Below are 16,391 nucleotides of genomic sequence, written 5' to 3'. Positions count from 1 at the left end.
CCACTGGACCACCAATGAAAGCAGGAAATCTCCTGCTTTTCTTCTTATTCTGTTTTTATCTTTCTTTCTCTCCTCCTGACTGATGTTATCTTGTTTCCTTTTCTACAGTCACCTTGGGGGGATATGTTTTTTTCCATATCCCACTTATGATACCCAGTGCTTGTTCCATGGATTCAAGAATTTGTTGGTGCAGAGTGTGTTAATTCTCTAATTTCTCATTCCCTCTCTTTCGGTACTAGCATGGAGGATGCTATGTCATGGGGATTTTTGTTTTGAAAGCTATGGCTACTTCTAAGAAATACACATCTCTTCTTGTATTTATTTTTATTTTTTGGCTAGTTAGCAGCTCCCCTATTGCCCATATTTTATAATAGCCTTTATTAAGAGAAAATGTTTTTACCATTACCTGCTTAGAATTTTAACAGCGCCTTCCACCCTGAGGACTTGTGGTTTTCCATCTTAGGTAGAACCGTGGATGAGGAAAATAGTCAGAGTAAGTGGAGAGATTATTTTTGTTTTGTTGATGGCTTCTTTTAGTGATTTCTTTAGTCCTGTTCAAGCTAAGATTATTAACAGCTTAATGAAAAGAACATATAGCCTGTTTAGTTAAAGAGCCATTTAATGAAGACTCGAATATCATTCCAGCCAAGGGCAGGTTGAGCGTTATTGATATGAATTCATAGGGTCACACATTGTTAGTTGTGTACACTGTGGTAAAGATCTGAATTCTTAGTAATTCTTTGAATATCTCCCTTTGTATACTTCTAATACTAGATTAGTAGAATATATACATGCAGAGCAAAGCATGCTTTTGTTTCAAAAAACTCATTAAAGTTTAGACTTCTCATATACCTGCTACTCTCATGAACTATCAGTGGTTCCTCTTATCCCTTCAGCATGAGGCTGGACATAGGGTACATGTGAGCTGGCTGATCTGGTCCAAGACATCCTTGGCTCAAACTCCCAGGTTAAGAAGAGGGTGAGAAGAAAGGACAATGAGTTCCAAGGAAATTTTCCAAAGAAAGTTGCAAAGACAGGTGCCAGAGCTGGGTTCCAACCTCAGTTCACCTAAAATCCATTTTATCCTATTGCTAGATGTAAGACCCCAGATTCCAGCAGCCCCAGTTTATCCCTGGATAATTCATTTCCTCTTTGACTATAGGCAGATTTCATTCTTCCTGGGAATGGAGTTGAAGACTGTGGGGAGAGAACCTTTGAAATTCCTAGATATTACCCTGAAGCTTTGGGAGCTTCTGTCTAAAGATGCTGCCATCAACTCCTTCCCCCTTGAACACTTATGCTGCTTTACCCTCAGGAAGTGGGGGGCAGGTCTGTACTCCCTCTCCTTGAAAGGGCCAGCCTTCTGACTGACTTTGACCAGTAGAATATGGCAGATGTGACATTTTAGGTCTTTTTCTTACTGGAAGCTAGCTGTCAGGTAAGAGATCCGATTACTTGAGACTGTGATGCTCAAATGAGTCTCATGAAAATCCGTGGAGGAAGATCTCTGCCTACTCCCACAGCCTTCTCCAACTTTTCTTACCTTCCCGGTAAGATACCAGACATACTGGTAAAGCCAGCATGGACTCAACTAGATTGTGCATTTCCTGTTCCATGTGGTGTCTTCTGGTGTTGAATGTATCAGTAGATTTTGCCTATTTTGGATGTTCCATACAAATGGAATCATACATCATTTAGTCCTATGTGTCTGGATTCTTTCACTTAGCATCTGTGTTGTAGATTTTCAGGGTCCACTCACGTTTTAGCGTATATCAGTACTTCATTTCTTTTATTGTCAAAGCCATGGACAGAGGAGGCTCGTGGGTAGAGTCCATGGGGTCACAAAGAGTCAGACATGACTTTGCAACTAAATGGCAACAGCAATTTCATTGTAAGGGTATATGTAGGTTGTTTAGCCATTCATCAGTTGATGAACATTTGGGTTGTCTCCACCTTTTGGTTATTATGAATAATTCTGTGAACATCCATGTACAAGTTTTTATATGAAAGTATGTTTTGTTTTCTTAGATATATACATTTCTTAGCCTAATGACTTCTCTTTTAAAAATAGCACTCTATCTACTTTGTTGAGAATAGACTAAAGGGATTCAAAGGTAGAGGTTGTCACAGTAATCAGATGAAAGAGGATGGTGACTGCAGGATAAACTTTTTAACAAACCACAAGTCCTAGGATAAAGCTGATTCATGGACACCTAGTGACAGCCACTGCTCAGGATGAATGTCATCCCAACACATCAAGTTTGCCTGCCATCCTGGAAATGGCATGAAAAGGCCCTTAGTTAATGGACTCACACTTTGTAGCTTTCTAGAGAGATTTTTTGTTGTTGTTGTTCAATGATATTGTACTGGACCAACATGAAATGTATTAAAATACAATTGTGCAGTAAGACTAGAACCGTAAAACGTAACTGTAGTTGGCTTGCAAAGAATAAATTTCTGGCTGTTTTTATATGCTTTTGCCAATTGTAGTCTTCTTCAGCTATGAAATGCATTACAGCTTATGACACATCTGGGCAATGTCTATTTTTCTTTAGTAAAGTGAAAGTTTGAGTGGAAGGAATTATGAGACAAGATGGAGAGATATAGAAAAATAATAAAGTTGACACATCTCTGATGATAAAATGTCTTCTGAAGGTGATGAGAGGGAAGGTGGGGAGGGAGATCACAACCCACATCTGTTGAGTTCCAATGCCTGAGCCTGGTGGATCTTTAGTATGCTATGTTGCTGTTTTTAGCATGCTATGCTGCTGTATTCAGCTGGTAAAGAATCTGCCTGCAATGCAAGAGACCCTAGTTTGATTCCTGGGTGGAGAAGATCCCCTGGAGAAGGGATAGGCTACACACTACAGTTATTCTTGGGCTTCCCTCATGGCTCAATGGGTAAAGAATCCACCTACAATGTGGGAGATCCTGCAGTGTGGGAGATCTGGGTTTGATTCCTGGATTGGGAAGATCCCCTGGAGGAGGGCATGGCAACCCACTCCAGTATTCTTGCCTGGAGAGCCATCATGGACAGAGAAGCCTGGTGGGCTGCAGTCCATGGGGTCACAAAGAGTCAGACACAACTGAGCGGTGAAGCACAGTGCATGCTGCTGTTTACAGCCCAGTTACCTGCTTTGCAGAAGCGTGCCTATTCTTTGAGCATGCACAGTGTATACAGTTGGCTTCTACATGAGAAAAGTGCAGTCAAATGTATTGAGTGCCTACTCATTTATATACTTTCCCCACACTAGCCTTCATTGCATCCTCTGAGCAGACGCTGTGGTTAAGAGAAAGGATTCTGGGGCCAAACTGCCCAGTTTGCAATTCCACTTAATAACTGCTGTCCTTGGGCACATTATGTAACTGTGCTGTGATCTGTTTCCTTATCTACTACTTTATTGAAAGTGAAAGTGTCAGTTGCTCAGTTGTGCCTGACTCTTTGCAACTCCATGGACTGTAGCCCACTAGGCTCCTCTGTCCATGAAATTCTCCAGGAGAGAATACCAGAGTGGGTAGCCATTTCCTTTTCCAGGGGCTCTTCCTGACCCAGGGGTCAAACCTGGGTCTCCCATAATGCAGGCAGATTCTGTACTCTCTGAGCCACCAGGGAAGCCCCACTACTTTTTTCAGTAATACTAACAACCTACCACAGGGCATTTTTGAGGATTAATATGATCAAAAAACTTAGAGCAGGACCTGGCTCATAGTGAGTGCTCCATGAACCAGAATATGAACCAAGTTCTGCCTAGGAGCCTAGGTTCTTTCCACCCAGCTCTCATGCTTCCTCTTTCCACACATTGAAGAACAACACATTATGGATGATTTATTGCTTTCCTAATTCATCTGTTACACTCCTGATATGCTAAGAAGTCCTGATGAAGGTAGGAATATACAGTCTCAAAGCATCAAATAAGCCTCGTTGGATTTGTTGCTTGATGAGCCAGCTTGTGAACTTGACCTTTGACATATACCACAAAACTTTTGTAATGTAGTATAAAATTTTAATGGTGAATGAAGCAACATTTCAAGGAAACTGAGACTTAATTCTTGCTACATCTTATCCTCTTGCTTACATTTGTCCAATCCTTCCCTTCTCTCCTTAGACCTATAACCAAATGTATGGGCAGTAAATCAGGACTGTTTGTTCAGGCTCTGCATGACAGATACCTAACTTCTCCCTGTCAAGGAAAGCTGGACTCATAAATAACAATGTTCTAGCAGCCTTCAGGTACCCTAACCTCACTGTGTAGACTGCTGTTCACTTCCTATTCCTGACCAAATTAGAGATTTATTTTAGGAGAGATCTGAAATGCCAGTCTCTGATATCTTGCAGTTTCATGGTTCTGGAAACCTAGCAGACATTCAGTAAATATTGGTTGATTGATTGATTGGATTGCCACACCTTTCTGGTTAGGAAAGTACCAGCGTATCTTACATCGGCCATGTTGGTCAACATTTATATCACATTCTTTTTTTTATTTGACGGTGTTGGACACTGTCAGACGGAATGGGTCAGAATAAGTTTCAACATGTACAGGCAAGCAGTTTAAAGTACTGATTTCTTCCTTACATATTCTCACAAATGAGCTTTTAAATATTATTAAAGAACCCATTTATTAGCAAACAGGGACAAAGCAGATGCATATTCTGACCTTGCCAGAAATAGTCACTGGAGTCAGATATACAATATTCTGAAGTGAGGATACCTTGGAAATTTCTGTTGGTGGCTTTATGCAGCTGGAGGTCTTCTAATGCCAGGTCTGGAAACAGGAGCAGACACCAGTCCTCACAGTGCCGATAATGAGCCTCCATACTTTTTATACCTTATTCAGTCAGAGATGTTGTTCAGAACAGAAGTTTTGTGGTATATGTCAAAGGTCAAGTTCACAAGCTGGCTCATCAAGCAACAAATCCAATGAAACTTATTTGATGCTTTGTAGACTGTATATTCCTACCTTCATCAGGATTTTTTAGTATATCAGGAGTGTAACAGATGAATTAGGAAAGCAATAAATCATACATAATGTGTTGGCCTTCGACGTGTGGGAAGAGGAAGCATGTGAGCTGGGTGGAAAGAACCCAGGCTCGTAGGCAGAACTTGGTTCATAATTCTGGTTCATGGAGCACCCTTGAACAACATGGGTTTGAACTGCTTGGGTCCACTAACTAGTAGGTAATAGGAATGCGTGCTCAGTCGTTTTCAACTCTTTGCCACCCCATGGACCGTAGCCCGCCAGCCTCCTCTGTCCGTGGGCTTCTTCAGGCAAGAATACTGGAATGGGTTGCCATTTCCTTCTCCAGGGGATCTTCCCACCCCAGGGATTGAACCATCTTCTGCATTGGCATGTGGATTCTTTACCACTGTACCACCTGGGAAGCTGGTGGGTCCAATTATATATGGATATTTCTCAATAATAAAATGTTACTATGCTACACAGTCCACATTGAATTGAATCTGTAGATGTGGAGGAACTGGAGGTATAACTGTAAATTATATGAGGATTAACCCCCAAGCTGTGAAGTGTATTTCTAAAATATTTTAAACAAGCCCATATCTTAAACACCAATGAGAACAATTCTAAGATCCTTAATGTGGATGACCAAGCCATGAATTTCACCAGTGAAAACTCATTTCTGACATTCATCGTACTAACTAGCAAAGTTTCTGCTGTTGACTCAGGCTCTGATAGCAGACTCTCCTCTATAGGGTGGTGAGACCAGTATGTGAGCTGTCATCCCCGGGCTGAGAATTCCTGATTAGGGCAGTTGGTTACAACTGAGTGTAATGTAACTAAATGGCATCCATTCTGTCCAGCTACTATTTATGCTGTGAGAAAAGAGCTTTTTATAGTAAATGGGCTTTCAGTGAGTTTCATTTTGTGTGATGATTAGAACTCCTCCTGCATGGACAGCTTGTTTTCTAAATGCTAAGACTGAATGAAATGGAAGAAAAAATTTGGAAAACTTCTTTTTTGTGGTTAAATGCACAGCAAACTCATCTAGAATATTCACAAAGGAGCAAACTGACACCTGTTTGGAACTGCCTGTAGGTCAGGGTTGGTTTCCCTGGCGGCTCAGACGGTAAAGAATCTGCCTGCAATGCAGGAGACCCAGGTTCAATCCCTGGGTTAGGAAGAGCCTCTGGAGAAGGGAATGGCTACCCACTCCAGTATTCTTGCCTGGAAAATTCCATGGACAGAGGAGACTCGCAAGCTACAATCCATGGGGTTGCAAAGAGTCGGACATGACTGAGTGACTGAGTACACATACACACACACAGACAGGTCAGGGCAGTGCCTTTGTTGGCACTAAGTTATGATGATAACAAGAATACATGGAAAACACCAAGAAAATTACTTATGAGAGTTTCTAATTCACAATGAAAGGGTCTGAGAATATAAATGATACAGAAAGTGCATGGGGAGATCGCTGAGATATCTAAGATCAGCTCATGGCGGAGGTGAGCCTATCAGGAAAGATAGGATTTGTAACTGGAAAGATGTGGGAAGGCATTCCAGCCTGGTGAGATGAGTGTCCACTCTTGGGGAAGACGTGAACATGTATGTGAACATGGTGTGTTATACAATAGCAAGTAAATGGAAGGGGTCGTAGCAGGGTTTGGACTAATGATAATAACTCACATTTATTGAGCACTTATAAGTCCTGCCACGTGCTGAATATTGTATCTCTGAGTACATTTAATGATTCCAAAACTTTATGAAGTAGTCGCTACTGTTATTTCCACTTAATGGAAGATGAACTAAGGCCTGGGAAAGTTAAGTAACTTGCCCAAAGGTTGCATCACTGATAAGTGATGGAGATGAGTTTGGAACCCAAGCAGCATGACTCTAAACATACCTGTGACTCTGAACATACCCTGTTTTGCCCCGCTGGCAGCCAGTGGCTGTGGCAACTGGTATTTTTGTTAGGGAGTCTCAGATATCAGAAACCTCAGATATCTGAAGTAGATTCTGAACACGTGTTAGCAGTCGCTTAGCAATGCATGTTGCCAGCAGAGTTCAGCAAGTCTTAGGAGGTAGACAGGAAAAGGAGACAGCCAGGGACAGAAGGAGACAGAGGCAGAAATAAGGAGGCACACAAAGAAAATAAGGCAACAGAGAGGGAAAAAGGGGAAAAGGTGGCTATGCTCCAGAGTGACAGAGTGTAGCAAACCTTCACCTCAATGACAGTCAGTGGCATCCTTGTTCTCTTTTGCTTTGACATCGTCAAAAAGTATCTCACGTAATTAAATATGACCTTTCCCCCTTAGAAAATTGGCTCAGTTTGCAACAACACGGATGGACTTGAACGGTATTAACTGAAATAAGTCAGACAGAGAAAGACAAATACAACATGATTTCACTTACAGGTGGGGTATTAAAAAAAAAATACAACAAACCAGTGAATATAACCAAAACGAAACAGACTCACAGATATAGAAAACACACTTGTGGTTATCAGTGGGGAGAAGGATAGAGGCAGGGACAATTATAAGGGTAGCAGAGTAAGAGGTACAAACTATTGTGTATAAGATAAGCTACAAGGTTATGTTGTACAACGTGGAGAATATAGCCAATATTTTATAATAAGTATAAAGAATTCCCTGCCAATGCAGGAGACTCAGGTATGATTCCTAGGTTAGGAAGATGCCCTGGAGGAGGAAATAGCAACCCACTCTAATATTCTTGCCTGGAAAATTCCATGGACAGAATTTCATGGACAGGACCTGGCAGGCTACAGTCCATGGGGTCGCAAAGAGCTGGACATATGAGCATGCACAAAGGTATAAATGGAGGTTAACTTTTAAAGCTTTGAATTACTATATTGTACACCTGTAACTTGTGCAATATTGTACAGTAATTATACTTCAATGAGAAAAAAAGAAAATGGGGTTCATTTTAATTTTTGCTTTCAACGTGTTTCTTATGAGAATGTTGTAACGTCAGACCATGACTTCAAAGAAGTTCAGTTATGATAGAATGGCTTACAAAAATGTATGGAATGTGTAAATTCTGTTGTCCAACTCTTATGTAACAGTAATACTAGAGTGTCAAGGTGAAAATAGTACTAGAATATTCAATAAAATAATACTAGAACTTCAAGGTGCAACTGTGAAATGTACAAATGAAATTCAAAATAACAAATGACTGGACGTCTAGCTTTTCTGCCTGCTGCTTTGGGGAAATATATTCCCAAAAGAGAAAGTTCTGACCCAAAGTATTATAATATATACTCAAGTACTAAATTTTGGTGACATCCTCCTTATAAGGGTGTTATGCTTATCCAAATGGTAGAAAAGTTTCCAAAACTTTCTAAATCTCTCCAAGCAGCTGAAAATATCTTTACTATGGGACAAGTTTATTCCTTTGTAATTGCTACTTTATATCCCATGTAATCATGTGGGAGAAGTCCCCAAAGATGGGAATCTACAGTTTAGATCTATCAAAACAATGTGAGAAAATATGAGCAGACTAACTTCCATTAGAATGAAAAACACAGTCAGAACAGCAAGTGCCTCATGAAAGGGGGGCCCCTTTTTAGGACTGCTCTTCCCAGTAAAAAGCCTTTTCAGGTGGAACTTTATATTTGAAAGACATTTCTAAGACTTCTCACAGCATAGCTCAGGCTGGTTAGAATGTTCCATGGCATAGGACTGAGTGTTGTTCAGTTTGTGCCATGGAGCTGTCCCTGCTTATTTAACTTATATGCAGAATATATCATGTGAAATGCCAGGCTGGATGAATCACAGCTGGGAATCAAGATTACCTGGAGAAATATCAATAACCTCAGATATGCTGGTGGTACCACTCCAATGGCAGAAAGTGGAGCCTCTAGATGAGGGTGAAAGAGAAGAGTGAAAAAGCTCAACATTCAAAAACTAAGATCATGGCATCTGATGCCATTAGTTTATGGCAAGTAAAAGGGGGAAAAGTGGAAACAGTGACAGATTTTATTTTCTTGGGCTCCAAAAATCACTGCAGATGCTGACTGCAGCCTTGAAATTAAAAGATGCTTGTTCCTTGGAAGAAGAGCTATGACAAACCTAGACAATGTATTAAAAAGCAGAGACATCACTTTGCCAACAAGGGTTCATATAATCAAAGGTATGATTTTTCCAGTAGTTATGTACTGGTAATGAGAGTTGGACTATAAAGAAGGCTGAGCATTGAAGATTGGATGCTTTTGAACTGTGGTGTGGAGAAGACTTTTGAGAGTCTCTTGGACTGTAAGGAAATCAACCCTGTCTATCCTAAAGGAAATCAACCCCGAATATTCATTGTAAGGACTGATGCTGAAGCTGAAGCTCTGATACTTTGGCCACCTGATGCGAAGAGCCTGCTCACTGGAAAAATCCCTGATGCTTGAAAAGATGGAGGTCAGGGGAAGAAGGGGGCAATAGAGGGTGAGATGGTTAGACAACATCAGTGACTCAATGGACATGAGTTTTGAGCAAACTCCAGGAGAAAGTGAAGGACAGAGAAGTGTGGTGTGCTGCAGTCAATGGAGTTGTAAAGAGCTGGACATGACTTAGGGACTAAGCAACAACAACAAATGGAACTGTCCAGCCTAAACATGTCCAGCCTTTTGTCCAACAACCTTCTCCATCACCCAGAGAATACTGGCATATGAGATTACTCTGGAAACTATTGGGTTTTAATGAATCGAGAGAAATGTATTTGCAGGAAAATATTTACTTGGGTTCATCTGTTCTAAATATACATTGCAAATCAAGACAACTTTGCCTGATTAGACCTCCAGTTATTCAATGAAGAAATTTTGGGAACTCTTTAAAAATCCTTTCCTAAGGACACAGAAAAACTGCCTACGTAGAAGTACACCGTTTTTGTTTACTCTCACTAAAATATCTTTCACTTCAAGAAATATGACCTCAGAAAGGCCGAAAAAAGTGGTTTTGCATATTCCTTTTGTAAAGGTATAAGGTTTTTGCTGGACTAGTGCTTTTAATTGGATTTTTTTTTTTTTAATTTAAAAGCTGCTGGTTCAGACTCTTTCTGATGTTAATGGTTCTGTTTCACTTTGTCACTGTGTTTGGAATGTTGTGCACAGAATCAATATTTCTTTACCTGCTCTGTCACAATGTGACCTTGAGGATGTTTCTTATTCTTTGCAGGCCTCAGTTTACCCACCTCTAATGAGGAGCTATTAATAAATCATGCAGGATTTTAAAATAAGATTTGAATAATAGATGTCTGAAAAAGCTTTTAGATTTAGGATTTGAAACCACTCTGCAGTTGGTGGTGATAATAATAGTAATAGCTTAGATTAACAGAGAACTTTTCTTCCAAAAGTTCTAACCACTTTGATATTATTTTTCCATTTGTCCTCAAAATACCTGTTCAGAGGTAAGAATGAAAAAGTACCGGCTTTCTCACTTTGCAGTGAAAAAATGAAGCAGAAACATGTTGGAATGAGTATTAATTTTCAAAAACAGTATTTCTGATTCCAAGAGTTCTTCTTGATTGTATACAGTAAGCCCCCAAACCTGTGAACCCTCAAGTTGACAACTTTCAAAGATGCGAACGTGCGTTCTCACATCCAATCAAAGGTTAGTTCTTGTGTCTGGCATACAATGTCACAGTCATGCACCCTCTGCAAGTGGTCAGCCAAGACTGAGGCAACTTAGCACGCATGTACTGTAAGATTAAAAATGTTTTTTTATCTTTTTGTTTGTTTTTTAATGTAATATTTGTGCAAAAAATATTATAAACCTATTACCGTACGGTACTCTATAGCCAATTGTGTTATTTGTGTGCATGCCTGTGTGCTAAGTTGCTTCAGTTGTGTCCAACTCTTTGCGACTCTGTGGACCATTGGAGCCCACCAGCCTCCTCTGTCCATGGGATTCTCCAGGCAAGAATACTGGAGTGGGTTGCCATGCCCTCTACTAAGGGATCTTCCCGACCCAGGGATCGAACCCACGTCTCCTGCAGCTCCTGCTTTGCAAGCTGGTTCTTTGCCACTGAACCATCAGAGAAGCCCCACCTTGGCTAGCTCTGTTGGACTTAGGAACAAATTGGATTTATAAATGTGCTCTAGGAACAGGACTTGCTCTTATGTAGGGGATGTACTGTAATGGTCAACCCTTTTCCAACGCAAACTCTAGAGGAGTCGGGAAACTTCCCATTAAGGTTGTCTCTACAAGTGGTGTCTGTCGTTAATTCATCTCAACAGGATAAGTATCTTTCATTGCATTTATCACTTATTTTCCTGTTAAATTCTGCCCTTTCATTTAGATGGTGTTCATTTTTTTCAGTGCTCAATGCGGTCAGTGAATAGAGTAATCCATATTATTTCTGCCGCCTGTGCAACTGATCAGATAGTTATAGCCCTGGATCAGCCTTTGTAAAGGATGTACAAATGTCATTATCTTGCTACATAACTTATCCACATGCAGGCATTATGATTTTCAGGTGGTTTCCACCTGTAGCCGTGTGTAACTGAAAACCAATCACTCCTCTCCCGAGAACATCACCATTTCTGCTGCTGAAATGGAAATTGACAGGAGGAGTTAGATACAGCTGTACCTGATCATTGAGGGATAAATTATTTTGTGTAATTGTTAGAGCCTTGCAAAGACCTAATGGAATGAACATGTTGTTTTCCACACCCGTGGGTACAGATAGTGTTAGCAAATATTGTGTGCTCGGATTTAAAGATGTGGGAGACTGTCAGCCAGTTGACAATGAGAAAAATTAATCTGAACTGCTGATAAGGAAGGAAAACATACACAATGAATTAAATTTAATAGACTGAAAAAAAATGTTTCTCCTTACTATTTCCATGTGGGAATATGTCAGACTTCATTTAACTCAAATAACTGTGGATATTAAAGATGACTACAGTGGAGCCTGTGTTGGAGAATTCTGTGTGGCAATTTGGTGCACCAGTCCTGGGAGCTATTTTGGTTAACCTTCTAATGTAAAATGTGATGGTGTGTATCCTGAGAAGAATAGAGAGTGGTTGGTTGTCAGTGATGAATTTGACATCATTTCTGTTCACTCTCCTTTGTGGTTGTGCCTTTCCAGTCAGGAACAGTAGAGTAAAATCAGACTCTGTTTGGGTTATGCCATTCTGAAATCCTAAGATGGGTCTTATCTCTGGAAAGGGAGCAGAATTTAACAACTAAGATCTCACTCAAAATAACATTCTTGCTTTCAATTCTCTGCAATTAATATATGGGGTGAGAAAATCTTGGCACACAGTGCTTGATTTTCTTTCCATCTATATAATAATTTTATAATCTAACAGCTAATAAGAGGGGTGGTAAAAAGAATCTGCCTTCAATGCAGGAGACTTGGGTTCTATCCCTGGCTTGGGAAGATCCCCTGGAGAAGGGAAGGGCAACCCACTCCAGTATTCTTGCCTGGAAAAGTCTGAACAGAGGAGCCTGGCGGGCTACAGTCCATAGGTTTGGAAAGAGTCAGACACGACTGAGCAACCAACACTTTAAGAAGGGTTTTAGTCAGTATCACTACTTGCCCACTATTTTCCTCTATTTTATTAATAATAACTATTATTCCTGTAAATATGAAGTCAAGGAAATGAACATAAACATTCAGATATAATTACTAATTACCAACATTTGGTGAGCATCATCCCAGATCCTCTCCTAAGCCGATAGACTGAAAAGAATAAAACTGAAATAACTTTAGAATGTATTATATAATATATACAAGTTTAATATTAACTCTGAAGTTGAATTTTATGTGAAGTTAACAAAAGAAGTTAAATTAACCTACAGGAATTGAAATTCAGGCAAATCCTTTGAAAGGAACATTGGAACCTGAAGGCATCCAAAGTTAAGAAGAAGAGTTAATGAAGAACTGAAGAAATTTCAAAGTTGAAATTACAATGATTATTAGACCATGTGGGAAATTTAGACTTTATCTGTATACTCCCTGCTGTGAATGATAAGGAAATTAGCCTGCTTTTGCCCTTTTATCCCCACCACCCACTATTTTTATTAGTCACATGATTAGGTTTTATATTATCGAAGTTTGTAACATTTACCTTTTGCTGGGTAATAGTAATCCCCATGGTTTCATAATTTTAAGGGGATATTTAAATTAATAGAATGCTTACCTTGAGCCTTTCTACTACTGAGTTTTAATCTTTTGCTTTGATTCATTCCATAACTGGCTGAATCTGTTAAGCTGTAGCCACGTTCCCACTGCTGTTATTTTGGATTTTAGTTTGATGTTGAGTTAACTGCATTTTTTAGTTCACGGGACACAATCCCTCTTTTTCGCAATTATTATCATTATTTTATTATTGTTGTCACTATTATTTATTCTCTTTTATTTGATCATTTCATTCTGTTCACCCTACCCCATAGACAATCATTCTGATATGTTTGATGAATACTCCATGTGTCTGATGCATAGGAGTTTACTTCCTTATCAAACATGCACTGTTGTAGTAGTAATTAAATAGTGTTAGTTGCTCAGTCGTGTCCAACTCTTTGCAACCCCATGGACTGTAGACCATCAGGCTCCTCTGTCCATGGGATTCTCCAGGCAAGAATACTGGAGTGGGCTGCCATGCCCTCCTCCAGAGGATCTTCCCCACCCAGGGGCCAAACTGAGATCTCCCACATTGTGAGCAGGTTCTTTACTGTCTGAGCCATCAGGGAAGCCCCATGCACTGTTGTATTTTTCATAATTTTATGTATATTTTGTGATTTTATGTGTCTTTTATATGTTTTATGTATTCTACTTAACTTTTATGTATTTTATATTTTACATATATGTGTTTTACATATATTGTGCTAACCTCATTGAATTACCTTCATTGCTCGTGATATTTTTAGGTTCTATCCATGTTCCTGTAAGCATAATCCAGTTATCTGCTTTCATCTCTGCATAGCATTAGGAATAATTTATTTTTCAAAACAGGACATTTCTGATGCGAAAAAGGGCCCTATTAGAAAGATTACCAAGACAATAGACACACAATGGGATTGATCCAGGCTCCTGAGAGGCATGGTCACTTTATCCTTAGTGGACCTTCTCCACATTTTAAACTTTCAGAGCTGTATTCATGGAAACTTAGATTGTGTCCATCCAGCTTTTTGCTGCTACAAACCATGCTGAGATGAATATGCTTGTTTACGTCCCTCATGCAACTGTGAGAGAATTTCTCAGAAATTACACCTAGGGGTAGCTGGGTGAGAGGTTTACGTATGACTGGTATGCCTGACTCACCAGTGGTGCTCCAGAATGTCTGCAGCTGTGTAAGCTATGGGTAGTGCAGGATTCTCAGATTTCCTATGTCTGCCCAACAGCTGACATCCCGAAGCTTCCTGGTTTTTATCAGTCTGATGACTTTAAAGGAATGGCTCAATGTTACTTTATGTTGAATTTCTCTAAATACAAATGACTTTGGGCTTCCCAGCCTTTGAATTTCTTCCTCCACTAAATTGCCTCCACATCTGCACAGCCCATTTTTTATTGTGGAATTTTTTTTTGTTTGATTTTGATTCATTTGGTGTTCTCAATACGATTCCCTTACTGATGTTTGATTGCACTCATCTCCCAGTATATCATTTCATTGTCGTTAACTTTGTACACAGTGTCCTTAGTGGAACAGAAATTCTCATTTTTTATTTAATTAAACCCATCACTGTTTCTTTATGTCAGTGCTTTGGGGCTTATTCTTAAGGATTCTTTCTGCATCCCTAGGTTATAAAGTTCTCTTCCACTTCATTGACTATTAACTTTATTGCTTTAATTCCCACATTTTGGTTTGAAAACACTGTTAGATGAGAATATAAATTTTTTCTCCATATAGTGAGTCAATTTTCACGACATTACTGACTATGCAGACTAACATTCACCAACTTTATCTTATACAAAGATATATGAATATACAGTTAGTCTCTTTTTCTTGCCCCAGTATCATATTGTATTTATTACTATGACTTTTGTGTGTTTAAAAAATATTCCTTATGGCAAGTCCCCCATCTCTGATTTTCTTTTGCAATGTTAAATCGATTTGGAAGTTCTGGGAACTTTCATTGAAATTTTCAAAACAATTTTTAGATTGAGTTTATCAAAATCCTCCAATAGATCAGCTGGAATTTTTATTTTTATTGCACTGAATTTTAAATTGATTAAGAAAAGATTGACTTCTTTACAATTTAAAAAAATTTGTTTAAAGTTTTTTTTAATGTGGACCATTTTTAAAGTTTTTATTCAATTTGCTACAATATTGCTTCCGTTTTATGTTTTGCTTTTTTGGCTGTGAGGCATGTGGGCTTTTATTTCTCCTCACTTCATACCCCCTGTATTGGAAGGTGAGGTTTTAACCACTGGGCCACCAGAAAAGTCCCTGACTTCTTGTTAATATCAAGTTTTTCCATCCAAGAGTATGAACTCTCCATGTGTTATGCCTTCTCTAAGTTCTTCGGTAGATTTAACATTTTTCTATATAAAGGACTTATGAATTCTTTCAAAATTCCTAGACACTTCATAAGTTTATTTTTATTATGAATATCTTGATTCTTAACTATATTTTCTAGTAGTTCATTGTTGTTGTGAAAAAATGCTACTGATTTTGTAAAGTTGATCTTGTTTCTGTCAACCTCACAGAACCCTCTTATTACTTCTAGCAGTTTGATTGCTCTATGTGGGCAACTACATCCTCTATAAATAATGTATCATTTTCTCTTGATCTCGTTTTTCTGATCTTTAACCTTTTATTTCTTTTCTTTGTTTTTGGTCTCTGAGAGTATGGGTAGATCTTCCACCAGAGACAGTGATGGAACTACTCAGTGGTTTTAGGAAAAGCTTCATGAAAATTGTTTTTCCTTTGTTCTTTTACACTTAGACTATCTTCCTGCTACTCCAGTTGAATGATTCTGACATTATTGTAAAACCTTTTTTCCCCTTTAAATTCTGTGGACTGCTATCACACAGCAGTGCCTGTTGCTTTGGATAAATCTGAGATCAAACTGTATTTTTCCCCTGTCAAATATATTCTCCCCCAACATGCTTTATTGGATATAATAATATCTATGCTATATAGATATTATATAATATCTCTCCTTATTCTTGAAGTACAAAGACTTTTCATGGTATATATTGAAATTGATATTTCTGTATTTTTTCCCTTGGATAAGATCTAAATATTCAAGTTTTTATTTTAGCAATTTATTTTCCTAATCTATCACTGAACACTTCTGTTTTCATTTATTTTTGCCCTGTTCTGTTCTTTCTAAATACTAATAACACTCATTTGGAGTTTGTTTTCATGTCTATCAACATTTAAATATTGTTGCTAATTTCTATTTTGTTTTCTGTGGTTTTCACCATGATCCTGGCTTTATGTGTAGGAACCCTCATTTTTGTGTTTGAATTTTTATGTTT

General features: G+C 38.9%; 1 protein-coding gene across 1 annotated transcript in view; it reads left to right on the top strand.

The window, feature by feature from the left end:
- The window catches only part of HS6ST3 (heparan sulfate 6-O-sulfotransferase 3), a 704,010-nt gene that overhangs the window by 408,797 nt on the left and 278,822 nt on the right, over window positions 1-16,391 (top strand). The window lies entirely within an intron of this gene.

Source organism: Cervus canadensis, chromosome 9 (genome assembly GCF_019320065.1).
Source record: "Cervus canadensis isolate Bull #8, Minnesota chromosome 9, ASM1932006v1, whole genome shotgun sequence".
NCBI classification, from domain to species: Eukaryota; Metazoa; Chordata; class Mammalia; order Artiodactyla; family Cervidae; genus Cervus; species Cervus canadensis.
This window is presented reverse-complemented; position numbering and strand designations above follow the sequence as displayed.